This window comes from Phaenicophaeus curvirostris, chromosome 1 (assembly GCF_032191515.1).
Source record: "Phaenicophaeus curvirostris isolate KB17595 chromosome 1, BPBGC_Pcur_1.0, whole genome shotgun sequence".
In the NCBI taxonomy this organism is placed as follows: Eukaryota; Metazoa; Chordata; class Aves; order Cuculiformes; family Cuculidae; genus Phaenicophaeus; species Phaenicophaeus curvirostris.
Genome location: NC_091392.1, coordinates 105380624 through 105408079, shown reverse-complemented (window position 1 = coordinate 105408079; position 27456 = coordinate 105380624). Strand labels below are relative to the sequence as shown.

General features: G+C 39.8%; 1 protein-coding gene and 1 long non-coding RNA gene across 6 annotated transcripts in view; one reads left to right on the top strand and one right to left on the bottom strand.

Moving 5' to 3' along the window:
- On the bottom strand, nt 1-4856 carry LOC138727815 (uncharacterized). The gene is made up of 2 exons (XR_011338620.1): nt 4689-4856; nt 1-123 (listed from the first exon to the last, which is right to left on the bottom strand). It is a non-coding gene; the product is annotated as an uncharacterized lncRNA (long non-coding RNA).
- Nucleotides 4857-6279: 1423 nt separating this feature from the next.
- NRIP1 (nuclear receptor interacting protein 1) overlaps nt 6280-27456 on the top strand; it is a 77207-nt gene continuing 56030 nt past the window's right edge. For 2 of the 5 annotated variants that reach the window (XM_069870451.1, XM_069870417.1), the window contains exons 1-2: nt 6280-6382; nt 12843-12927. The gene's annotated coding sequence lies outside the window, so the exon portion shown is untranslated. Of the gene's footprint in view, nt 6383-6831; nt 6952-7561; nt 7580-12842; nt 12928-27456 lie in introns of those variants that run through there. The other 3 variants (XM_069870434.1, XM_069870426.1, XM_069870441.1) reach the window with 3 other exon arrangements.

Below are 27456 nucleotides of genomic sequence, written 5' to 3'. Positions count from 1 at the left end.
TTTTTCCAAAATAACATATTTTTATTTTCATTATAAAACAAGAAAAACATAAAGATTTTTAGTACTCTTGAATTCCGATAATCTCCCAAGGCCAACTTCTTTCCTTCATTTTTCCTTCCAACTCTAAAAACGAAAAAAAGAAGGAGAAAAAACTATCAGCAACTGAGAAAGAAAACCCAAACCAATATTGCAGACAAATGGAAAAGATAAGATACTACTTTGGCACTTAAAACACTGGTACTGTATTATTTCATCAGTAAAAGGTCCATTCTTCTGAGGTATAACAACTGAGCTGGCTAAAATAAGGTAGCCTGTGCCATATTAGAAATTTGATCTTTGCACTCTGGTGTAACTGAAATCAGATAAAATAAATCTGGACTTGCTTGTTTTCCTTTTATTTATTGTTAAATACAGCCAGCTATTATTTATGATTTTTCTTATAAATGGAGAAAAAGAATAAAGAAATGAAAATGTGAGTTAAATTTACTCAAGCAAATGTTCCAAGTTAGTGAATGGGTAGAACCATAGCTTAAATTTATTAAAATAAGTTGTATTTTATATTGTTGGGTTACTACCAAAGATTCTCTTGTTCATAAGCTAGTACGTGAGTAGGTAAATACATTTAATAACAACATAAAAGATATGCAGTTTAGCTTAACTCAGCAGTTTCTTTTACTTGAGTCAGAACACTTAACATCATTTCTACTAAAGAATATTATTACATTTTTAATATGTAATTAAAGTGTTCATATATTGTAAAACATTTGCCCAGTACCAGTGTTAATTTGAATGGCAAACACAGGACACCTCAGCTTCACTTTTTTAGCTGCTTCCTAATGGTCCTTTCCAGAATGTTATTCATTTGCAGTGTGGTACAGGCTGCCAGATAGCTGTATGTATAATTTGTACGTACTGTTCATTTTATTTTAGAACATACTGTTTCAATAACATGGCTTGTGTCATCATGAGAACCACAACAAAGGGTTATCTGGATTTCATGATAGTCAGCCAGAAAAACGGGGCTGCAAAACAATATTGTTATTGAGAGTAACTTCTAAATGCAGGGGGTGAGAGAGGGCATGATTCTTCACTCCTTATTCAATGTTATTATGACATATGGAACATCTTTGTCAAAAGAAAACGGGAAAGCATGAATTCTGAAAGGAATAGGCATATTCTGAACAGTTTCAACTACACGTATATAACCTTCTCAAACGTTATCTTTTCAGCCTTATCGAACTACAAGTAGTACTAGTATTTTGACAATATTATACCTGCTTTGCTGGTACTTTTTCCAGTAAGTTTGGGTGTAGTGACTCCAGGCTGGTTATTTTCTGGACATGCCGTCACACTGGCTATCAGGAACGTGACTCATCAGAGCAATGTTCTCAGAAGTATATTTTTCGTGTATGTTTGTGCAAGTGGGATGAAATAGCTTAAAAATCACAAGCGCAGGATGTGCTCTTCTGGCTAATAAAACTACCAGCATTCTATTCTGGTCAAACATTACCACTTAATTTAAAGTAATTATGTCAACCTAGCATATACTCTGATTCTTCCACCCTCCCTGTTACAGGGGCTGAAAGCAGTGTGTATTTCCTGCTACCAAATATAAGACCGAAAGTGTTAGTTCCTATCTATGGTCAAAAAAATGCACCTCCCCACCCCAAAAATGCCTATGGGAAAGTAAACTTCACCCTAGCTCACGCCTCAGAACAGATACGGTACACTAGAAGCATGGCCAAAACTCACCAGATGCCGCAAGCATATGATTTCTCCGTGAGTGTTTATATGGTACAGCTGTCTTTAAATGCTTTTGTAATTGAAAAGACTGTAGCATCTGGTCCTTTCCTTATTACTCTTAGATCAAATAGTTACGATCTGAAGTCTACTTTTAAATAATGCAGGGGAAAAAAAAAGAAAGAACATGAGGCACTAAGAGAAATATACCCCTCTCAGATGACCTGCTTCAAAGTACTTGCAAAAAATATAAGTAAATTTCATAATTAGGGGAAAAAAGAAGCAGAAAACAACTCCAGTGGGGAATTATATGAGTTATGCAAGCATACAAATACCTTTATAATTTTAAACATAGGTAGGTAAAGTAATAGGCAGTATGTACTCTTGGTATCTTTCAGTTCTATATAAGACATGTTATTGTGTAATGCAACTCCACCTCAAACAGCTGCAGACTTGCTGCTGTCATGAACAAAACAGGATACATGCTATTGTACAACCTGCAAAAACCCCTTGCCCTGGACCAGCTTTTGCTCTGACAATACCCATACGCTTCCCATTGATTTCAGGTAGTCCTAGATAGCGTTCCTGAAGAAAGGCAGACTTTTACACCTTACTATTTCAGCTTTATGGATGAACACTGTTACGCGATTACCATTTACTTAGACAAACATGCTTTGAAGTAAATTATTGAATAAATAAGAATCCCTTTATTTATTTATTTATTTAGTGTGTCTACATAAGTTCTGGAATACTAGGTGATTTAATCCTCTGTGACGGCACCTTTGAAATAGTGGGTAATCTGACATATTACATGAATTGAACTAGGCTGAGTCAAGGATGGAATTTCATTATTTTTCTATGTAAGGCTGACAAACTATTTTTGAGTAAGATTTAGTCTGGAAATTAATTTCTGTAAAGCTAGCTTGCTTCCCAACCACATCTTAAGCCTTTCATAGCATGATTGGATGCCATAAAGCAAGGCCTTAATTATTTTGATTGAAAAAGGTAGTTTCAGAGCTGTTAGGTTTCGAGAGGCTGAGATAGCTTTAAAGGAAAATCAAAATAAGAGCCACTGCAGTCCACCCAAGCTCTTTGAAGCACTTTATGAGACTTAAAAATAGGCTAGCATTAGCTTAAAAATGTTTGGGAATCATGTAGTACCATTTTCATTTACTTTTTGAAAATAATATGTATCTTGTGACCACATGGCACAGACTTACGTGTTTTACATCAGCAAGATAAAGTCAAAGTTTTGTAACTGGAACTGTATTTTTGTTAATAATTTTTAAATGCATTATTGTAATCATTAAAATGATCAAAGGAGTACATCAACAATTTATTTAACCATTTTTGAAATGGTCACACAGATTAATTTTGTACTTCAAGGACGTCAGAATTACAATTAGATTTTTGTTTTGATAAAATTCCTCCTGGGTCAAAACCATACCTTTCTGTCCTAAGATTTCTTGTTAGCAACTGGAGAGACAGAGAGAGAGAGAGAGATTGTACAATTTAAAGAAGAGTTCTGCTGATGTTACCAAAGTATGGCACCAACAACTCTCTACTAAGTGCTTGCAATTCTGGGAATGAGTTCCAATATAACCTCTACAAATGCGTTTTTCTCTTCCAAGACCAATCACAGAGTAGTTAATATTTTCCTGTCATAACTGGGCTTCCATTTACAGACATCTTATAGTGAAGAATTCCCCTTGAAGAAAAAAATTTTAAAAATTTCCCTGTTTGCAACCTCTATAATAAAGTTACAGACACCACCCACAGATGGCACATAGGCAGGTTCATTGGTAGATGCACATCTGTTAGGCTTGGAGAATGAGTGTGCATTTAAGTTTCATTGAAGATTGCACAGGAAGAGCTATCAAATACACATTATTACTTATGTATTTCAGAGGGACTGATTTCACTGTGTGCTGGAATTCTTCCTTCACTCACACAGAGAATTTATTCTGTATATTGTTTGAATTCTCATAGCTAAGATAAATATGAGCAAGTGGCACAATTCAGAGTGATGAATATTAAGTGTTGGAAATAACCAGCTAAATACATATACTGTATTATTTAATACAGTCTCAGTTGATTGGTATCAAAACTTTTGTCTTCAGCCAACTATATGCAACCTAACAGTGATCATTTTAACAGATATTCCTTATGTGCGTTTTTTCTGTTGCTCATGCAACATTCCTCATTTTGTAGGTCTCTCGTCTACGCAATATGTTCCCTAAGGTTAAGAATGAAAGAGGTCTCTACTACAGACATTCTTGATTGAAATAGCAGCTAAATTGCTGCAGTAATGAGAAAACTTCCTTCTCCCTAGATAATTCAGCTGCCTAGCATTGAAACATTTTTGAGATGAAGATTCTTTGTGAAATAAAAAATTAAAGATTCCTTTACAATCAGAATTTGCTAATAAAATGAAGAGCAAAACTTACTGTTTAAATGGAAGCATGATCATGCTATGCTCTTAAAAAAAAAAAAAGACTGTTGTGTAGACATTGTGACATGTGGTAGCTTTAGAAAACGCTGCTGTGTTTCTGGAAGAAAGTGGTTAAAAACACATGATGATGAAGTTAACCTAAATCTTTGATTGGCTTAAAGAAATAGGTCAAGTAATACATTACTAGCTCTGCTGCAAGCCTATACACAATCCGTACATTCCAAAGTGAAAGAGGTTTTGCTTAACATCCCCACATCTCCTTTCATTAAAATACTTGGCTTTTCACAGGTGTGACTCCCTTTTGCTTTCTTTAAAGTGGAAATTCGTACGTTCTTTACCAATATTAATGTTTTATAAGAAGTCACTCGAGTACACCGCTTATAATTATTTTGTCTGAGTTTTAGAACTAAAATGTGGGCATACGTTCATGCAGATGTTACCAGACAATTTATAAGCAACTTGTAAACAAATGCGTTTCTCTTTTCTCAGTCTTTACCTTGTAAAATAAGTGCCATAAAGTGTTCCATAACGCACTTGTCAAACAACAGGCAAAGCGTCCAGACATCTGTTAGATGCAGGCACACAGAAAGATGCGGTGAAGGTCACACACACTCTGTAGCTCAGCCTGTGCAGCCAAGTTCAGCGGGGATCTCTAGATATTCTCTTCTTTGAAGGGAACGAAGCCTAAAGAACACCCCGAGTTATAACGCAGCTGCTGGCAGCCAGGGCTGGGGGGATGCCCCCTGGGTTTCCTCCCAGATCGTATTTGAACCGGTTTTGCCCTCCATTCTCGAAATGCACCCACGGGAACAGCAGTTCGGGAGCCGGGAGAGGGGGCCGTGTGTGCCCCCCCACCTCCCTCCGCTTCCCCATCCCGCGGCCCCGGGACGGTGCTCCCGTTCCCATTCCCGTTCCCGTTCCCGGGGGCGGTGGTCACCCCCGCGCTGTGGCCACCGAGGGATGAGGAGCCCTGCCCGGGAGCCGCCGCCCTCCTCGAGCGGCGGGAGCATCTCAGCTATGGGCTCCAAACCCTCCCTCCCTCCCGCCCCAAACTTTCTAGCGCGTGTTTTCCGGAGGAAAGGCTGAACACACAAGTTCTAAAGCGACAAGGAACGGTAACCGCTGGAAGCGCCCCCTCCCCGTTGTTCAGTTCTGGACCCCTCACTACAAGAAAGACATGGAGGTCGTGGAGCGAGTCCAGAGAAGGGCAATGAAGCTGGGGAAGGGGCTGGAGAACAAGTCTTAGGAGGAGCGGGTGAGGGAACTGGGGCTGTTTAGCCGAGGGAAAAGGGGGCTGAGGGGACCTCATCACTGTCTACAACTCCCTAAAAGGAGGTTGCAGAGAGGTGGGTGTTGGGTCTCTTCTCCCAAGTGACAAGGTGATAGGACAAGAGGGAATGGCCTCAAGCTGCGCCAGGGGATATTCGGAAAAAAATCTTCACCGAAAGGGTTTTCAGGACTGGAACAGGCTGCCCAGGGAGGTGGTGGAGGCACCGCCCCTGGAGGTGTTTAAAAGACGAGTAGATTAAGTGCTTCTTAGAGTCAAATGTTGGGTCTCTCCCCGGCTCCCAATTCCCGATTCCTTCCCCTGGTGCAGCGGGGTGTCCCCGCCTGTGGCAGGGGGGTTAGAACTGGATGATCTTTAAGGTCCCTTCCAACTCCAAGTATTCTACGATTCTAAGATTCTGTGGTTCTATGACTCCATGACACAGTTTAGTAGTGGACACTACGGTTGGGCTGGATGAGCACAAAAGTCTTTTCCAACCTAGCGATTCTATGAGTCATCTGAGCCAGCCGAAGGGGAAAATAAAATAAAAAAAAAAAAAGAAGAAGAAAGGTGTTATTTTTAAACCACCTCCGACTTCTTTAAAGACGGGTCCTCCGGCGCCGTGGCTCCCAAGTTTGCTTCCCCTCCTCTCCCTCAGCGAGCGAGGGCAGGAGGCGCCCCTGCCCGGCGCCCGCGCATCCTCCGTCCCCTCCTCCCGCCCGGGGTTACAAAAGGGTTAAGGCGCGCGGCCGGGGCGATGAATGGCGCGGGGCGGGCGGGAGCGAGGGGAGGGGCCGGGCCGCGCGCCGCGGCGGGCAGGATCGCGGCTGCGGGTTAGGGCTCGGGAAGTCCGCCTGGCAGGCATTGCAGCAGAGCCCCGAGGAGGGCACGGCGGAGCGGCGCGGCGGAGCTCGGCTCGCCCTGTACGTGCGCGGGGCCCGGCCGGGGCTGAGGCGGTGTGGGGTGGGGGGGCGGGGAGGGGAGGCGAACAATGCCGGGGTGGGGGGGGGGTGGGGGGAGCGCGGCCGCCGCTGCGGCATCTCTCTCTCCCGCCCCCGCCGCGGAAAGTTTGCCCGGGCGGGGTGGGTTCGGGGGGAGCCGGAGGGACGGGAAAGTTACTCGAGTCGCCGGCCCCGCGAGCGTTCTCCCCAGCGCTTGGGAGCGGCGCCCGCCCGCCCCGCCGTGCGGGGGATGGAGGGGGAGCCCCGGGCGGGGGGCGCGGCGGCTGCGGCGCCGGGGGCGCCTCCCGGGCGCTGCGGGCGAGGCCGGGCTCCTCTCCTCCCCTCCCCTCTTCTCTCCCTTCTCCTCCCCTCCCCTCTCCCCTCCCCCCGTCTGTTGGCGCTGCCCGGAGCGCGGCCCCCGCTCGGCTCCCCGCGTTCCCCCAAGATGCCTTCTCATCGCCTCGCGCTCCTGGGGGACGTCGCTGTTTCCTTTCGAGACTAAAGGTTACTTTGCCAGACGTGGTTTTTTGTGTCCCTGAAGCCCTTTAAAGGTGGTGGTTTGTTGGTTGTTTTTCTTTATTTGCTTTTTTTTTTTTTTTTTTGCTTCTCCCTCCCGTTTTTTTCCTACGGAACGTGTTATTTGAGGCTGTTCTTTGTAAGTGTCACTTGGCAATTAAGTTGGAAGGTGGTGAAACCTAAAGAAACGTCGTGTAGGGGCACAGGCAGAACAAGGGGCAGCTCTGTAGCACGCCGGCAGCCTCGTCCCTGCGCTGCACCTCTCTTTTCCCTCCCCTCTTTATTGGGTTCTGTTCATTTGTTAGGGTTTTTTTTTAATTGAAAGAATACTTAATGCGTGTTGAGGATGTTGGAGAAAAAAAAGGGTGGGATTTGTGGCTTTGGGATTCTGTTGTCAGGAAAGCTGAAGTGGAAGTTGTCCTCTTCTGTCTCATCTCTCTGGAATCTGGGGACTATATTATTCCTTGTTTTATTTTGAGGGGACCTGGCTGCGGTGTCTGACAGCTCACAGGCTGTTTAGAATTTAACTGAGTCATGGCACTACAAATGTTCGGAGATACTGTAAACCTTTTTTTTAACAAAGAGTGAGAATCCAGTCTGCTAAGACCTGCGGGGATGAAGCAGTCACTTGTGGAAAGGGGGTGGTGTATCCCTGATCAGGCTGTAGGAAACATTTTTTGTTTAATATTCAAATGGGATTTGCTGTTTCTGGGGCTGACTAAACTAGTCACTGTCACTAGTAAGCGACACATGAAGATGCCATACAGAGAAAAGCTTTCTGAGCTGAGGATTTTTCGTGGTTACAATCTGATTTAATGTCATCTGAGTAATTGCTTCTGTATGGGCAGCGAGAACTGGTGTCTCGGAGAGCAAAAGTTCTCCTCCAGAACGGTGTCCAGGCAGGTTTGGGGCTTCTGCTGTCTAGGGCAGTTGTCCTCCCAAACTTGTGGTAGAGAACCCTGACTTGTTATTTTACCAGCAGTCTCTTGAGATAGCGTTGACTTTGTCTCCAAAGTAAGACAGCAAGTTCGTCGTGAGTGAATGCCTACGGAGAGGTGTGTGTTTTTTGTGGAGTGGGATGGAAGAGGTAGCACGTAGTGACTGTGTGTTTTAGGCGGGGGTGAAAGCTGACCTGTTAGATGGGCCTGCAGCTCTGAGGTATCTAATGAGCAAGAGCTGTCAATGGTTTTCAGGTTTTTGTAGGCCCTGCATGCTCAGAATACAAGATGGTGTCAAATGCCAAACTGGAATGGATGGATTTCTTTTTTTTTCTTTTTTTTTTTTAGTTCCCCTATTAGACTCAGGGTAGATAATTACCAGATGAAAACGTGCACTTCCTCTCTGCTCCCTGTACTTGGTTCTTTTTTGAAAATGAAAGACTTGCTAGTCAAAATTAAGAGGAAACTAAAAAGCCCAAAATTTACTTCTATCATAAAAAACACATTGATAAGTAAAAGTGAACTGATGTTTTTATATGGTAAACTCAAATGGGTGGTTTATTTGTGGACTGTATCACTTGCAGCATTTCATAGCTGTGTTTAGGGTGGATCTGTTCTGTAAAAGGCATAAAGGAAAATTTTCTTTTTTTTTTTAAGTGATTCAGTAAAGGTTATTCAACTCGAACATGAATTAACTTTATGGTGATCATATTTGCCTGTAGGTTTCGCTTAATGTAGGATTACTTTAAAAGAATTGACAAAGGCTGGCTTGCTTGCTTGAAGCTTATTTTTTCTTTCTGGAGCTTACTTTATTTTCCTGGCTTTGAACGTTGGCAAAAGGTTTCTGTAATACCAGCTGTATTATTGTTAGCAGTGAGAGCCCTGTTAATTTTACCAGTGACAGTGCAGGGCATTACTATATTAAAAGCTAAACTATGTTTTGGGTTGTGCCGAGCACATGTGTAAACTTGCCCAAGGCAAAGCCAGGGCGTTGCATTTCCCACAGTCAGCTGTCTTGCTCAAGGGTTGCGCTCGACACCTCCTCACAAGGCCATCAGAGGAGACACCAAGACTGTAATATTTTGTTAATTTTAGAATAGCTCTTCAGAACTTGCGTGAACCTCGAACAAAAATGGGTTGTGGGTTTTTTTTCTTGTATATGAAGATAGGGGGAGCAGAGGGAGTCCAGAAGAGAGACTGGAGAGAGTATGGGTTTTCTAGCTGGACGCCTGCTGTGGGGGCATGTGCCACTTTGTGCATGGGGGCCTGCGGGCAGGGCAGGCTGGGTGCTGCTGGGCAGCTGTGCTGGGTGATGGGCTGGCTTGTGATCAATAGGTGTGTTAAACAGGATAACTATCCTATGGATTAGAAAAGGGTAAATACTCTGTTGGGACCAGAAGTGCAGGTTTTGAGGTATAAATCATTAATGCTCAGCGGGGGTTTAATGACAGGCAAGTGAAAAGATTATGTAGGTAGGGAATGAAGCCTGAACAGGAGGAAAAAGTGTGAAGGAATATCCACAAATATACAAAAAAAAGATAAAAACCATGAACTTGTACGACTATTTAGACAGACTGTTGCTAAAGACAAAAAGGTTAATAGTAACAGCATTTGTGGTTTGCTCTTTCTTCCTGTCAACAGGCCAAAGCGATAAGAACAGTAACTATCTGAACTGTGCTGGCCTGCCTATGGTAAATATGAGGAGCATATTTAAATGGCTCGATGATCCGGTGGGTCTCTTCCAACCTGGTTATTCTATGATTGTTTTTGTGTGTTATGGTCTTAGGGTTTCGCTATTTGCATTTGAAAATACCGAATTAGAAAACAAAGTGCTATGGTTGGCAGGCAGTACTTTGGGTGGACATCTGTGATCACATAAAAACTTCCTTGCATTCTCTGATGGGGAGATCTGCTTGAGGAAGAGCAGGCAGAAGGATTCTTTTGGTAAAAATGAATGCTTGCACTGAAGTGTTTCTGGTTTATTTATTTAAAATACTTAAAGTTATCAAACCTATTCAGCACTTGGAAGAATTAGCTTGGTAATTTATTTGTTGTCTATTGCAGGTCACTTGTCCTGATGGTTGAAGAAGGAGAATAGAAACTAAGACTCATGTAAATAAATATTAACGTGTTGAAAGGTGAAGAAACAGTTGCTAGCCGTCTTAGTTTAGGTCAAACCCTCCTGGCATAGTCTTCTCATACGTAAATTGCTACTGGAGCTCATTGCTGCTGTTTAATTGCCTGTCTTGAGAGAAACTTTGTTTTCATGCCACTTATTCCATTGTGTTCAGCAGAGGAAGACCAGTTTTGCTCATAGGCAATGACAGATTAAAAGCAGAGGCTACAGATCTTCTGTTAGTCACCAGTTTCTAAGAGGTTGAGTTTAGCGCAGAAAAACAGCTTCGTGTTGGGGATGATTTCTGGAGGGCTGCCCTTTCTTCTCTTGAGAGAGAAAGTTGTGAGGAAGTTATGAGGGATCAGGTGTTAGATATAAAAAATTGAAAACATATAAGGGTTTTTTTTTCGGTTTGCCCCCGAAAAGTGGTTAGTTAATTTCTGTGCTGAACTGTGTCTAAGTAAAGCGTTTTGCTTCCAGGAAGCTTTTTTTTTTCACAGCAGACTCTTAAGATTTGTGGCTATGGGCTTTCTAATTTTTTCTGTGTGCCCCAGCCCACTATGAAAATGGAGTGGGAAAGGAAATTGGAAAGGCTTTTTCGGTGATGTAGAAAGCATCAGGGCTTTACTCGGAGGTAGAAAAAATGATCATTCTTGCCTTGAGACATTATCCATTTGGCATTGTGTAATCTCACCTAGGTCACTTCCAGCAGTTTGTAATACAAAACAAATCAACATTCAAAAAACACTTTTTAGATGTGCAAAGCGAGTGATCCAGATGTGAGGTTTTTGGGAATAAAGTAGTATTCTGGAAAATTCGGTTGGTTGTTTGGGTTTTTTTCCCATTTTTAAAACATTACTGAAGGAACATAGAATTTTCCCCAGAAATAACAAAGCATTTTGTTTTCTTTTCTCTGAACTCTTATAAACCTTTTGTAGTTGCTTAGAACAACGCAGAAAAGACAGTTTAATATTGACCTGAAGGAAATCATGTCTATACTTTGAACCTTAATGACAATACATCGTGTGGTGTTTGTTGGTTTGGATTTTTTCCCCCCTCCTACTAGATGGGAATCTGTCTTCTTTTGGAAGTGGGGATACTTACATAAAACTACATTTCAGTGGTGAAAAACATTTATTCTACATCTATAATATAGAACGGAAAGATTAGAATTGACTATTTGTCTCAAATTCAGATGTCTTGAAAGGTGAATGTATCTTTTTTTTTAAAAGTGTCACTTTCTTCTCCTGTCATGGGCCTCTTGTCCCATGTTCCCTTTCATTGCAAAAGATTCTTTTTTCAGCTTGTTTGCCCTTTCAACAAAATGGGGTTGGGAAGGCTTTGAACTATGTTTATTACCACCTTTGTCACTGTACCTATCACTTCTCTGTTTATTTTGATTTCAGTGGTAGCTTTATCTCCTCCTGCCCTCAATTGAATCCAAATGTTGAGGATTGCTGCTGTTCTGTGGTGCAAATTGGCTTTTTATTTTGTGATGTATATATGGGGGAAGGATTTAAAATGGTGTTTGCCTGTCCTATTTCAGGGTGTTTACTTATTTTTTGGCTTAATTGGATTTACTGCTTTTGTTGGGTCTTGATGCTGGCAGTAGTCCAGCATGCTTCTGTTAGCTTTCATCTACCTGAAAGCTTTGAAGAGATCTTTTTTGGATGATGACCCATATCTCAACACCTGCATCTCTTTTTCTCAGCTAGCACATTGCAGTGGTCAGTTAGATGTTGTCTCTAAATTGACTTTAGCCGAAGTGGGTTTGCAGAGGAGGGAAATGCGGAGTGCTGCCTCAGGTGCATGTGCTTCCCATTTTGCCCTTCTCCACCCCTTACACCTGTAGTCACCTGTGGGGTCCTCAGTGCTGGAGATTGTGTCTAAAAAGCTTTTGTATGCAGTTTTTTTTTTTTGAGACCAGAAGTTAAAGGTGGGGCAAAGAGGAGGGGAATTCTCCATCTGCCAAGCAAGAGGAGGGAAAAGTTCAGCCAAACAGGGAGAAAGTCTATATTTCTTTTTTCAATTTTATTGTAGTTAAATTTGACTCTATGTGTAACAAACTTGCTGCCTGGGTGGTAACTTGATGACAGAAGATTTAACTTAACCTTTAGTAATGAGGCTTGTCACAAGAACAAGGCTGAAATAGTGCTAATCATAGTGATCTAGGCTAGCTGTAAGTTTTCATCTTTAACCAAAAGTTTGCTTAGGAATAATAGAGAAGTGCTGAGAAGTATTTTTAAGGTGGTGTTTCTGATGGGTAATATCTTCTGACTATAATTTTATATACTGTTTACTTCCTAAATATCTCAAAAGCAAATGTTAGCTTTTGTTACTGGTTTAATTTTTCTAAGTAATTTTATGAGGTTCAGTGTTATGATCACCAGTTGTGCTTCACTTTTGCCTTTTCCTTGTGTGTGTATATACTTTTCAATTAATAGGGGCTCTTTAAAAAACATGATTTTGATGTTCATAGCTGCAGGTTTTGAGTGTTAAGGCAGTAATTGCTCCACAGGAAGGAGGGCTTTCATGTTATAGCTGTTTTTTTGAATGAAAGATAGAAAGAGAACCTTGACTTTTGACTCGGAATTGGACGTGGGTTTTGTTCTTGCAGAAATACTGTCCAGTTAGTCAATACAAGTCTGGACAACTTAAGTTGTTTGTACTTGTTTAACTGATGGTTCTATTTGGAAGATTTTGGTTACTGAAGTTTAGAGCTACATTTTTCTTCTGAAATAGACATGTTATTTGCAGTTCTATGATAAAGCATGATTTTCTGTTACACCAACGGTAAGAGTAGATGGGGTAAATTGGATAGGAAAAACTGGTATGTGAACTTTCATAGGGCAATTTCTGCTGTTCTTTTCAGATCAAGCATGGAATTGTTGAGGAAGAAAATTAATGCATCCTTGGACTCCTGAAGGAAGAGCTTTCCTGATGGGACCACTTTCAAGGTAAATGATTAGTTGGGTTTATTTACCTTGTCCCTTTGGTTTAGGGTTTCTTCCTTGTCTTGCCAAATCTGTCATACAACTGTCTGCCATGTATAAATCTTGCAGGATTATAATATGTTTTAGAGTGATAAATTTTCAAGTTAATCCCTCTCTTTTAATACAAGATTTACAGTGTGTGCTGATTAAAAAGAAATAAGCATTTTAGTAGCCTTTGAACTTTTTATGTGGAAAGTGCTGGTAAGTGTTGAAGATTTACCCTGCCTGTTCGTGAGGGAGCTGCTAAATAGAGAAAAAGACGATTTACATGTAACTTCAAAATGAAAGAGAAGATTAAATAAAATTTACTGTGTTACAATCTCTTTTTTTTTTTTTTTAAATAAAACAGATCCAAATTGAGCTTCCATGGCAAGGGACCGTCACAGTAAAATCATTATTAGATACTACATTACAATGGCTTGTAGACGTTTAGCACCACTGTCATTTTGTTCGGATCTGCTCCCCTGGTTCCCATTTCCTAAATCCTATTTTTCTTTGATACTGGGGAATAATTCCCCAAGTGTTGTCCAGTGATTGCTTATGTATATGCACTTCGGTTTGTGAGTAATTTTATTCACTTGAGTAGCCCCACTGTACTCAGTGGGCCTACATGAATGCCTAAGAACTCAAGAGTGTTGATGAGCATAAAGAATACAATTTGGGCATGTAATGGTTGACAAGCAGTTGTTGTTTTGTTTCTGGTCTCTCTTAGGACTCATTTGCATTGCCTCCAGTGGCAACTTTTGTGAGCATTAGTAGGGAAGGTCTAGAAGCTGAAGGCAGTCATACCAAATCCCCAGCCTGTAAAACTTCTCGTTCATCCATTCTAATGACACAGACTGCAGATGCAACAATATATTTTTCTTCCTTATTCAGTAAATCCATGTGTTGCTTGACTTCATTTGAATATAGCATTGGTCTGTGTACTGCAGTTTGAAGATCTCCAACACAATGGAATATAGCAAAATGAAATAATTAGAAAATATCTGTGCTTTTTAATGTGGGAAGATCCCATTTATCCACAATCAGTGTCTTGGAAATAAAGGGACATAAAGATGGGGCGGGGAAAGGCAGCCTAGCATTGCTGTAGAACTTTTTAGTTGTCTGAGTAATTGTATTTACAGTAAAGTTAATTGTGTTGTTTTCTGGTCTCTGAGTGAGTAAGACTTACTTTGGACTTAAAACCTAAGTCATAAATGCCTAATTAATTATTTGAGAATTGTTACCAGTAGCAGATATTACCTCTACAGCCTTAATAGAACTTAGTGTGGCTTTTGTGTCAACAAGTTTTTCGAAATGTTTCACTTCTTCAAAAATAGTTAAATTCAAAGCTCTGTCTCTAAATTGTCAACAGTGTTTAAAAGCTGTTCTATTTAGTCAGAGTTGCAGAAATGTAAGCTGTAAGGGTCTTGTACCAAGTATTCAGATTGTCAGTAAGGTAGTTAAACTAAACATTTGAGAAGCTGTTTGTCAGTGTATGCATGGCTGGTAATACTGACAGTTTGCAATTATTTTTTTTTTTCATTTCTAACCAGTATTGCAAAACAGTTATGTGCTATGTCTTGATTTATTTGGATTTTTTTGTTTTGGGAGGTGGGGGACAGGACATGGGACAGTTGGTTGCAATTGCAAGTTTGCATTGCATACCATTGTAAATAGCTTTCGTGTGGTATGCAGTCAGAGATTGATCAGAGATTGGGTTTTGTCACTGGGATGGGATTTCTTGTTATAGTTCAGAGTTCTGGACAATTAGCATGATCTTTCTGCAGGAGAGTACTGCTTTGGAAAGATTTGTTGTTGATACCGTTGATACAGTGTAACCCTTATGAAATAAGAGTTACAAAAGGAGAAGGCAGTCATGCTGTCTAAAGTTAAGCTTACATCAAAGAGGAATCTGCAGCAATGAGTTAAATTCATAAATTGCACCCTTATTTTAAGTTTCTGAAAGTCTGAGAAACTTCAAATGATGCAACTCATGAAAAGATAAAGATGAGAATTAAACACTAATATTAATTCCAACTATGTTGTCAAAAGAATGAGGAGGTGTGACTCAGCCTGAGCAAGGTTGGTAGAGGCAGCCTTTAATTGGTCACTGTAAACCAATTAAGTCTTATTTTTAATGATAGGTTTCACACAACAGCAAATGAGTGTAGCATGATCCTGGCTGATAGTATGTGCTTTTCTTGCTGGATACAAACCCCAGAGCCTGAGGATATGAAGTTGCAAATGAAAGTTTCACTTTTTTTTCCCTTTCTTCTCTGAGAGTAATAGGTAGATTATGCAAGTGGAAGAAACTCCACTTTTTTGCAATGAAACTGATCACAATTTAGGTATGTTTTGTGTTTAGGAATTAACATAGTGCTTCCATCTTTGTAAACCTGGGGAAGGGGGTAAAGGGATTTGGAACTTGCAGGGTAGAGAAATGTCTCTTGTTCTTTCTGTAGCTTGGCATTTAATATTTTACAGCAAACTTTTAAGTTTAACGTATTTGAACTTGTACTAGATAGGGTTAATAGGCTAGAACAAAAGGTCAAAGCATAAGGTATTAGGCTTAATTAAGGGAGAGCAGGAGTGGCAGGAGTATGTGACAGTTAAATGGGTTTCCCACAGACTAATGTCTGTTACAGTGCAACCATGCCTCAACTTAAGTGGGTTATTTTGTGCAAAGGGCAGCAGTGATTAGCAGTTTGACGCGTCAGACATTTCTGGCCAGTCCCATCTGTTTTAGAGGTTAAAAAAGCACACCTTTATGAACTGATAGATTGATTTGTGTGCCTGTCTGGTAAAGATTAGAAGTCCAAGGCCGGAGCTGTAAATGCCAGTCATAGAATATTGTACTTTCTTAGTTGCTCTTTGTTTGAACTGACAGCTGTGTTGTAATGGTAGGCTAACTGCTATAAAAGTGACCATGCAATATGAAAAATGTGGCGGGGCTCCTGTGGCAAGTGTTTTGAACCAGCAAGGTGTGTGGGGAACACTTCTTCCTTTGTCAGGCTTATTTTGAATGTCAGCTTGTAGTCTTCGGTCATTTTGCAGTGTTTTGCTTGGAAGAGGGATCTAGCTTAGCGTGCCCCTACACTTTTCTTTTTAACAGTTCCTTTTAATGTGCTTGCCCAGGTGCCTGCCTCAGTACAAGCAGTTCTCCTGTTCTGAGCACAGTTGGCTGGAAGAGAATTTTAGTACTTAATGAAGTTAAGATAAATACTGAAACATCTTACGCTTTCAGTATCCTGCTCATTCCATTGCTTAACTGGGATAAGTGCATGTTTTGTTGTTCCCCCCCACCCCCCTGTAGCTCTCTGGGTACTTTTTCTGATTGCATCATGAGGTTGCTTTGTAAACCTAAAATAAGACAGGTAGCACTTGACTCTAAAATAAGACAGGTAAATCTTGACTCTGTTTCTTGTAATCTTTGACTTTGTAAAGTCAAAGTTGCATTACTATTAATATAAAACTATTAATAAGTCATTGATGCAATAAAACTGTTTTTGATAATGTTCAAGTTAATGCATAGTTGAAGGTGATTATCCTATTTTAAAACCAAGCAGAGGTCAGACTGTATTATAAGATAACTGACTGTGGCCCAAATGATAGATGGTAGCTTCAAGACCAATGACAGTCTTCCTCACTTTAAATACAGTATTTTCCCTTAAATTGCTAAGTATAAATATTTTGTGGTAAAGTACTGATGTAACTTCTGTTTTTTATTTTATGAAAAAGTGAGAGATATGCTCACTTAAAAAAAGACAGCTTTAAGCATTACTTTTAAAAAGACATTGTTTAGATTCTTACTGCTTCCTCTTTCCTGTCCATTCAAGCAGTGCCACTTGTAGCTGGATATAATTGTGAAATAGAATGAAATTAACATTTGGCACCTTGCATTTAATGTTCCTACATTAACTTTGAAATAATTCATCTGTCTAAAATTTCTTGGTTTTCTCCTAGAAATTATAATGTTCTTTCCCTTCCTCCTTTAAAATAAAAAAGAAAGTTAAGATAGTGATGACTCGATAATCATACTCTAAAGACTGTTCTGTGTACCTGAGCTATACTTTTGCTGTAACAGCTGTGGCCTGTTCCTGAAGAGATTTACTTATTAGTGATTTATGAGTAACTTGCCTTCACCTTACCTACCTTTTTAAGAGCCATCTTAGTTTTTCTTTTGTTCTTGTGAAAGTCTCTTCCTTTTACTTCTGTTTGAAATGACTAAAAATATTTTCATTGTCCTTTAGGATGAACAAGGCAACATCATTATCTTGCAGTTTATTTAGTAACATGGAGCTGAAATGGGCATATGCAGCATCATGTTCTCTATGGAATAATATCTATTTAAATGATTTGGATCTAATACATATTTACATGAAAAAAACATCTTGCCCTTCTCTGTGGGGAGAGAAGGTGAACAAGCATAAATTTTATAACACTTATTGCTTCTGTTGCACTAAATCATTCTTAAATTGCAGAAGGTTGTTGGCTTGAAAGTTGTGTGAAAAGTGCTTGGCTAGTAAAGTGAGGGTGCAGGGAGATTTACCTTAGTACTAAAAAAAATGTCAGCTGCAGTCCATTGATAGGGGATTGCCTAAATCCAGAAGCTGTGCTTTAGATTTTCCATATATGCATATTAGTAATATTTTCACTTTTGTAATACACAAACTATAATCCTAAAACGATCCATTAGTGCAGTGTGCATGTATGCTGTATTTTGGCTAATTTGATTGCTATTGATCATACCTGAACCATTATCTATTATCTTGGGAGTGGGATGGATACAGTGTCTCCTCTTCTGCTGTTTCAGGGCAGAACATACTTTATCTAAGTTCCTTGCAGCAGTCATCATTGCCATCTTTATGGCTGCTGCTTGAGTGTAATTAGCATTTCCTGCTCTAAGCACAGCACAGATTCATTAATAAAGATTTTTAAGTAACGTGATAAAGATTGTATTTAGGGCTAAACACAGGATGTTTTCTCGTATTATCTTAAGGGTTTAGTCAAGTTTTGTTGATGAGAGTGGAAGTCAAGGCAGCAGTTTTTATTGGGCTTTGGCTTCTCTCTGTGTCTGCGTAGTTCATGAAGGACAGTGGCGTAGAGTCAGTGTGGTGGCTTCTCTTGTATCATTCCATGTTCATCATTGGATAAATCTCGGTAAAACTATTCAGTTTAACAGTACTGAATTTAATGGGGTATTATACCAAATATTCTGTAATTCAGTGAATTCACTGCATTTTTTTAAAAGTCTTCTTTTGTATTGTGCCTATTATAAAATATTTGCATAATACATGCATACAGTTTGACTGGCCTTTGGGCATTAAAAACAATTCTGAGTGTCCATTGTTTTTAACTCTGAATATGCTTCAGAAAAAGATGCACTCAACAATATTTGGTCTTTCAGAGCATTTTTGCTTTTTTCATGTAATTGACAAAAAGGTGAGCGTGCTTGGTTGGTGTCCCTGACCCTTTACAAACTGGATAGAAAGGATGCTGCGCCATGTTTGTGTGAGCTGACCTACTATGGATTTCTCCTTATTTTAGATTTCCATACTCTTTGACCTTGTAGTCATTGACTTTGGTCTGGAACAATTTCAAAGTCATGTAAATGAATGTAATTAAGGTATTGCTTATCATCTTGGAGAGTTCACGGAGATGCTTATTGGCTGGAAAGGTTTGTTTACTTATTATGGAAGGTTAATATAAGGTTACATTTTACTGTGTGAAATGGCTTCATAATGTTCTAATTTAGCAGCTGAAGAAAATAGTGTTTGAAAAGGCAAATAATAGTTTTATTTGACCTTCATGTGTTTCCTGTAGCTTGCATTATTGGGAAAATTTATCTTCATTGCATAGTCTTATTAGAGTTTTCCTTTTTCCTCTTTCTACAAAGGGAACCTCTAAAAATTATTTGTAGGCTTTTGTGTAGGAAAGGAGCTGCATTAAGGAAGGAAGTGCAAAAATATTTGACAATAATTGGTATAAGTAGCCCATCCACTTCCACTTGTTTCATTGTTCCCCCTCTTTCTGCCAGAAGGGGATTCAGGCTTTGTTCTTCAGTGCTTCTTTGGTCTTTATTCTTACTGCTGCTGAAATAAGGTGAGGAAGCAGCATAAAACAGCAGGGAAGAACATCAAGTTCCTGGTTACTCCCTCCTCTTTCTCAGGCTATAGAAAGAACAGGGCTCTAGGCCTCTGTTTTCTTGTCTGTACTCCTTATCTTTCTTTGTTTGTAGTTGTTCTGCTTATGGTTAATGGAAAAAAATTGCTTACTTGAGTGTTTTTGTTTTTCTCCACTCACTTCATAGTTTTCGTAGTTATTAAAAAGGTTAGTACAGGAGAACCGTAATGCAAAGAAAAAAAACCACAACCCTTTCTTTTCCTTTTCATCTCCTGCTCACGGCCAGTTTTCTAGAAGTAGAGCTACCATTTGGAGAAGCAGTGACTCCCAGTGAGTGGCAACCACGTGTGTTCTGCCATACCTGTACAGGGCTAGGTTTAGTGGGGAAGGACAAAGCTACATGAAACTTAGAAACCATTTAGGCAACCAGGGCTGCTGGCTATGTTGGCCTCATTTTGCAGTCTACTTTGCTTTTGTCATTTCTTTCTCATGTAATGAGTAGTAGATGGGCTCCTTGCTATTGAAGTAGCTAGCTGACTTCTGCTTACTAGAATGTTACGTGCCAAATTAGTTATGCAGCAATGAGAATATTCTTTAAGGGCTGATTAACGCAATGAATAGTCCTGTCTGACTGTTCCTAGCTTGTGAGGATACAGCTATAGCTGGCTCAAGACCATCATTCCCCTTTCATTTTTTTGTTAGAGCTGAAGGCTTTGGCTTCTAGTCTGTGCTTCTTAAATGTGCAGCTAGAACAACAGCTTGATCTCTCTTGAATTCATAATAACAATCATAACTTGAAATGATGTAAAAGTGCTTTCAGAGGAGAGATAAGCAAAATCTCTCTTGGGCAAGATGTGAGAAAGGGGGTAGGAAGCTAAAGTTCAAAATCAGAATATAATGATCTAGAAGGAGTGGGGAGGAGGAATGCTATGGTTGAATGAAATTCTTTGCTTCATACCCTACTTATGGGGAGTAATGGAGGAATCTGCACTTTTGTTTCAATGTTTTTGCTTAGCTAACATACAAGGAGCAAACCTGCTCTGAATTGCTCAACAGTAACCATGTAAGAGTGCAAAGTTTCTCGAAGAAAAATTTCCCCTTGCTGCTGGAGGTCAAGATGATTTGTCAAGAATCAGTCCTGGTTCTCCTAACTTATTGGTGTTTAATTCTCTGCTATCCGAAGTTTTATCCTGCTACAAAATAAATTCAAAAGGAACATGTAATAAACTGTGCTGATAGCATTTTCTAACCTCTTTGCACTCTCTCACGTTGGTTTAACTGTCGAGATGAAAAGATAACAAGGTTGTACAGAATCACATTTACTGTTTACTGAACTCTGGTTTGTCTTTGGATTGCAGTATCAAACACGAAAGTTTGATGGTGTCTTGCATATAGGTCTTCAACAGCTGCCTTGATTGCTTGCTCAAACTTTTCTTTTTAAGCTAGTTAGTCACATGCCCAAGGCTGTCTCAGCACACATATGACCAAACTGGTTTTTGATCTGGAATGCATAAAAGGTCACTTTTCCAAGCTTTATCTCCTGGACCTCAAGTTCTATTATCAGTCACTTTCTACTGTGACTTCCCTTAATGGAAAAGGGGTGTTGTTCAGTGTGCTTTCTGGGTGACTTCATTTTTGCATTGCTGTGCTCTCGTTTTGTTTTCAAAGTATTCTGATGTGCAATAGGGATGATGAGCAGTATTTGGATACTACTTTTGGGGTAATAGTGGGTATTTTGTGTTACAGTGCAGTATGATTCCCATAGCTCTGTCTTCAGAGCCTTGTCCAGAAAAATACTGGAAGTATTTTGTCTCTGTAAAACTGAACTTGAGTGTTAAAACAGTTCTTACAGTACCCTCTTTGTGCTGATGATCCTGCTATTTCTGTGGCTCTTGCCTTATGACTTTGTTGTTTTCTGAGGAAAATTGTGCATGCTTCACAAGGTACCAGGAGCACAGAAACAATCAAATTTCTTCTGTGGTGACCTTTTGGGGGTATGATAGACCGTTGCTGTTGTCCTACTTAAGTAGATTTAGAGCCTCAAATATCAGTTACTCTTTGGTTAATGGATTGTATGAATTTAACATATAAACATGCTCGTCTTCTTTTTCCTTTCGTCTTTAAAGGTCAGCATACAGGCAGGAAAGTTGAGTCATGGGCTATAAACACTTGTAGATCTGCTCTCTGATCTACTTCTTGTAGCTTATTGCTTGGTGCTGTGGCAGGTGGACTTTGTCAGGTTTATTCACAGTGGTGCTACTGACCCTAGTGACCTGCTCCACTCCTGCAGAAGGTCACTTCCCTGTAGTGGGATGGTAGAAGGCAGGGTGTGTTGTCTCCTCACCTGCTGCCCTTCCTTGCTGAGCAGTCACTTGGAAATACAGCTGTTAAACATGCATCATGCAGTTTATTTCCATGGAAAACTTACTTTTCAAAAAAAAAAAAATACTTGCCAATGTCATGTGGAGATCATCTGCAGGTTTCAGAGGACTCTGACAAGATGCCCCAGACTGTAGAAAAAGCAGTGGATGTTTAAACAATTCAGAAAAGTACAATAAAATACTGAAATAATCCTGAATATTGTGATTATTATGCTTTGATATCAGAACTGTATATAGGCCGTGTGGCAATAGGTGTATTAGAGCTGGTGATACTAGGAGCATCAAAACTCTTAAGACTGGAAGGGAAGTAATGGATAGGGCCCATTTTCCAGTTCTTCATACCTGTCATGCTGTCCATGGGACAAAGCATGTAGAGAGAGTGTGTGTGTGTGTGTAGCTTTTAAGGTATTGTGGGTTTTCTGGTTGTATGATCTTGGTTGGTTGTTTTTTTAATCCTAATTTAGATTTTATGTTTAAGACCTCAATCTAATGACCTCATACAGCATTGTTTGAAAAAATTAGGGCAGAGGGCCACCTAATGATATAATTGAAATTGTAGAAGTTCAGTATCGGGGGTAGTAGTGATAGAAGTCCTGGGGGGGAAGGTGATTATTTTGTTTGCTTTCATATCTTTCTGATGATTGAGAGCCTTACTCTCTGGGTAAAATGGGTCTTACTTGAATGGATCAAATTCAAAACTTCTAAATATGTCACTAAAAACCGTTTCTGCAAAAAATATGTTTGGGAGCTTCTCACAGTTTGAAGAGTACAAATAATGCAATTCTCTTTAGCTGTAATAGGTAAAAATGAGATGGAGAAACAAACACATGCTTACCTTTCAGCCTGCATAAACAGCCTTACTAATTAAGGTAAGGGAAAACATCCCTGTGATTTTATTTTCCCTTTTGATTTAATCACTAGGCTATATAAAACATGTAAACATAAACATAACTCATAAAATCACTTCTCTGAATTCTGACTCCCCATGCATGCACTAATGGCATGTTCCAGCACTGTATTCCTGTATTTGTTATTTAGAAGCAAGTCACTTAAGATATGTAGAAATAGCTGGTAATTACTAAAATGTGGTCACAGAGGAGAAGAAAAAGACATAATATCTTCTGTATGCTTTTATTAGCTGTCTTTGCTTACCTTCTGTATGCTATTTTGTCTTTGCAGGCTGCTCATGTATAATGTGCATATAAAACATTTTCTTCTGCTGGTGCACAAGTGGCTTATGTTTTGAGTGGTTCAGTGACTATAGTACAACCAGGAGGCTTGGTTCCCATTGGATTTGACCAGCACTGAATATTCGTATCCTCTGTGGGCATAGCTTCCTCTCAGTTTGGAAATGCTGTTTGCCAGTCTTTGGTACTACGTGTGTATATACTATAAGTCTGAACTGATGTCAATTCATTGACAACCTTAGTTTAAGGTGGTCACATTTAAGTATTTATGTCATGATCTCTAAATACACTGAGAAGCGTTTTTTATTTTAGACCAAAAAAAAAAAATCAGTCTTTCTGTGCCTAAGTGATAATACCCATGCCACATTTTCCCCATGTGTGACATAAATTTGGTAATTTACATTTTAATGTATTCCTTGGCAAATAATTTACAGGCCTTGTCTGTAGGTATAGTGGTGTGGCGAAAATGATTAGAGGAAAAACTGTGAAGAGAGCTTTCGCCTGCCTTAAGAGTGTATAGAGAAGGAGAATATACCTGAGCTGTTCTAGTGTGAAGGCAGAATCTAGTACTTTTTTTTGAATGTAAAGGATAGTAGGTATGGATAAGCAGGATAAAGAATGAGTTGGGTCTAGCAGTGAACGTTCTTTAGAGATCAGAAAAAAAAATAGCATTGTTAGTTTATGGAAAGGCTCTCTTTATGTAGGAAAATGATATTGATGTAAGACTTAAGTCCTAAATAGTTGGAACTTGCAGGTCGTTGTTATCATGTTGCTGTAATACTACTTGTTGAAGAATTAAGGATATTACCACAGTCTAGCACCTTAACTTCTGCGTGAATTGTTTGATTCTCTGTTGGTGTGGGTAAGAGGGGGAGAAGTCTTCATGAAATAAATCTGTTAGTCAGCAGTGTGCAAATGATGGAAATTTTGATTATTCCCTTTCAACCAGGTTGAATATCCTTTAATTTTACAAACTGTTTAACTGTTTAGAGGGAAGAGCAATGGTGGCAGCAAGGGGGCTGTGTGGAGCACGCTTCAGCCAACTGTATGTGAGGCTTCTTGAGCACCTGGGGACTGTCTCATGAGGAAGAAGAGGAGCTGACAGGAGCACCATGTGCCCTGTGAACCCTGTCAGTACCATTCTGAACATGGGGTTTGCTCTAATTCCTGAGATTACTGAATGACTGCTAGAGACTAGTGGCAAAACATGCTGCTCTGTGGATCTGAGAGCACCATTGGGAGAAAGTTGTTTAACTCTGTAGCGTAAAAGGTTAAAAATTGGAAGCTGTGTCTTGTGATATATGCTGTCATGTTCACATAGGACTTGCAGAGTCTGTTCTGCATGCACACTGCAGACCCCCTTTTTTGGTACTTTTTTGATATCATCATTGCATTAATAGCTTTAAGGTGTGCTTTTTAAATAAAATGTTATAAATATATATTGTGCTGGAAATGCTCCAAGCCTTATAGCTGGTCTAGGGCATGAAACACATTTGGGTAAAAATTGTCACATTTATGAGCTGTATCATGCATAGCTAAAGCTGTGGAGGCTGCATTATATCTGCTAAACAGAAAACTGGCAGAAGTTTTAGTTGTTTTTTATGCAATGGTCTGTGTTGGGTTTATTGTGTTACAGAGATGCTGTCCAACCTAAGCCTGGGCTGGCTACTTGTTGAATGAAGGCAGGTATATATATTACATTTTCTGTAAAGTTTGGGAAGCAGTCCTGTGTTTATCTTTTTATATTTTGCAGCATTTAATTAGATCATTTTGTCATCTGCTGTAATACAAAGTGCATGTAATAGCATGCATGCTGTAGGAAGTTACAGGCCTTGGCCTGTAAGTGTTGTGCCCTGTTCCTATATGCAAGGGTGACTATTTTCCACATTTTAATTTTTCTGCTCTTAGTGGGAAAGGGGTGGGATGCAAACCTGCATCAGGCTGACTGTCCTTGCTGCTTCCAGTGGTGAAACAGACAGGCTCAACAGGGATACCTGGGCAGAGGGGGAGGGGAAAAAGCATCCAGACTTGAGTTTAAAAATTAATCTAGGAAGGACGTTCTAAAAATAGAATAGAGCATGTGAATATATACCTGTGAGAAAGAGAACATAAAAGATTTTGGTTCCGAAAGAGGCTTTTTAAAAGGATAGCTGTACACATCTCTTTCAACATGCCCAGCTGCACATTTGTGATGCTTAAATACTTATTCATGTTATGAGAGAAACCTGTCTTGGTTTGCTTTCACTGCTTCCCACCCTTCCTGTAAGCTTCAATACAGAGTGGGAAAGAACATCAGACTAAAATAGAACACCCTCAAATCTAGGTGAAGTAACCCTGCTGCTTGCAGAAAGTGAACACTTTTTAGAGGTAAAGGCTGAGTTTGTGACTGAACAGTTAATGCTTTTTTAATGTGCTAACTAACATTTATTTTAGTTGCTCCTTTTAATAGATATATTGTGATAAATGTGCCTTTTCCAAGGAGGACAGTCAGTCTCTTAACCATACTGTGCACTGATTCCAAGGACAGCGCAGCATGAAGGTTGGTGAAACTGTAGGGTCTTCTGTTAATTGGTGATTTGATTATTGTAGTTGCCTTTTGTTGGAAGGAGATTATGTCCAAAAAGTAGTTTCCCTCCTCCAGGTCTAACTGTGGTTTTTGTTTCATGTGCTAATGATTGTTCTGTAATATAGGAGCACAGAAATTGTAGGTGGAAATAGCACTTCACTGTGTTTTGGAGTTTAAAACCCCATGCTGGCACTACAAATCTAAGAATGGGGCTGATAAAATTCTTACATATGTGGGACTAAAACATGGGGACTGAAGTTGGCCTGAACAACCAGAAGGGAGGTCTGTGGCAAGGGTATACCCCATCCCAGAGCCCCATGGGCTTATACCAGTGTTTGTGGGTGGAGATTGAGTCTAGCACTGACAAAACATCTGGTTCTAGTTGCCTGGAGGATTATTTAACAAGAGAATAAAACAGAATGTGAGTAATAATGGTGCCATAAAACTGACGAGGAGGACAGGATCTTCCTAGCAGTATACTGTGTTAGACCAGCATGTGGATCAGTCAGTGACAAACTAAGACCAGGTAAGACAACAGGTAACCCTCACACCAGACACAACCTTCATTCAGAAGCACACTGTGTAAATATCCTTATTTTGTTTTTTATCTTTACTGTTGTCTTGCTAGACTTCGGCTTTTCTTGCCTTTTAATCTCCGACTTGTGCTTTATGTTCAAGAACTGAAGTACTTCTCTTACTTGACCTCTTAATATAGAAGCCAGTGCACAGTTATGTATGTGGCCAATGCAGTTGGGATTCAGTGTTATCAGTGGGTGTTGTCTGACCTCTGCTTATCAATTTTAGTTTTAAACCTGTGTCAAATCACGTGAGATTTTGCTTGCGCAGAAGGGTGACATTGTGTATGTGAGGGGGAGCTTGGGAATATTCACTTAATTAGATGCAGAACAAAAGAGTAGCAACAGTGAATCCTTATCAGGAAACATTGATATTGCAGCTTGATTTCACTGAGCAGGGAAGTCTGCCCCATTAGTCCTGCCATTTCACTGATACAGGCATGGACAGTGGCATTAGCCTGTTTGGAACAGTTTAAGGAGGTGCAATTATTTGTCCTATTAAAAATATGAATGTGTTCGCTGTCTTCATTACCTGAGCCCCAGCGTACTGCAGGATCAGGAAGAACAGTGCTGTTACTGATCAAAGAGTCAGGGAGTGGATGTGATATCTAGGGAAAGGTTTGTGCATTGGTATAAGCAGGAGCAACTTGGGGGATTGGAAGTGACGATTATTGATGATTATTTTTTAATAGTTTTCTTGTCACTTCCTCCCCTCCCCACCCCAGGCAAACCTGAGTTTATGGGCAGTTGATCAAGAACAGCAGCAGGAGATGAAGAAAAAAAGCATGTGTTATGTATCATAGGTGATTCTCCGAAGAGTGTTTCCTTCCAAGAGGCTGTATCAGTGTTGGAAGCAGTCAGGGTTTCTTTTCCCTCTTTATTTTATTTTGTCCTCCTTTTCCAATATTATTTATTTTTACCACTTCTCCAAAGTAAAGAAAAAAATAATCAGATGTGTAAGCAGAGGATGTTTTTGAGTCTGGTTTGTGAGATATTCTGCTCTAGCTTTGCTAAAGTAAATTTTCTTACATCACAAGTCTGACTCATACATGTAGTGTTCTTTCATTGTAAAATGCAGTTCTGCTCTATGGTTAATAAGTGACTTTTCTAGCCTAGTACTGTATGAAAAGGCACATAATGCCACAATAACTTCTGAATGCATTGGATAATCTAAACTAAGCTTAACAAAAAACCCCAAACAAACGAAAAATACTAAATTGAATTTATGAAGACCACTCACTTCCTGTAAGTCTTGTACTAACAGGTGAAGAGGACGGGGCCTTCAAGAATTTAAAAGTTTGCATGCAGGATAAAAAAAGTGGACCAAACTTAGGAAATTGCCATTTCAACAAACAAGCCACTCTCATCCCACAGTACACTGTAGGCAGAAATAGTAGGTATACATAAAAAGGTTAGTATAATTTTGATGAGGAAGCATCGACCACAAAAGTTGGATCTAGTTGTCTCAGTTTGGGTTCGTGAGACTTTTCTGACTCGGGAACATGAAAACATTCTTAGCTAATAAACAAACAGTAAGTAAACAAAATGTAAATAGGTTCTTTACTATTTATAGGTTTTGTGTTTAAAAAGGTACTTTTCTTTTCCCTGATACTGAATTGTATCAATTTATCTAATATCTTCAAAAATGTGCTGTTTTAACTAAAGTAATATTCTTGCGG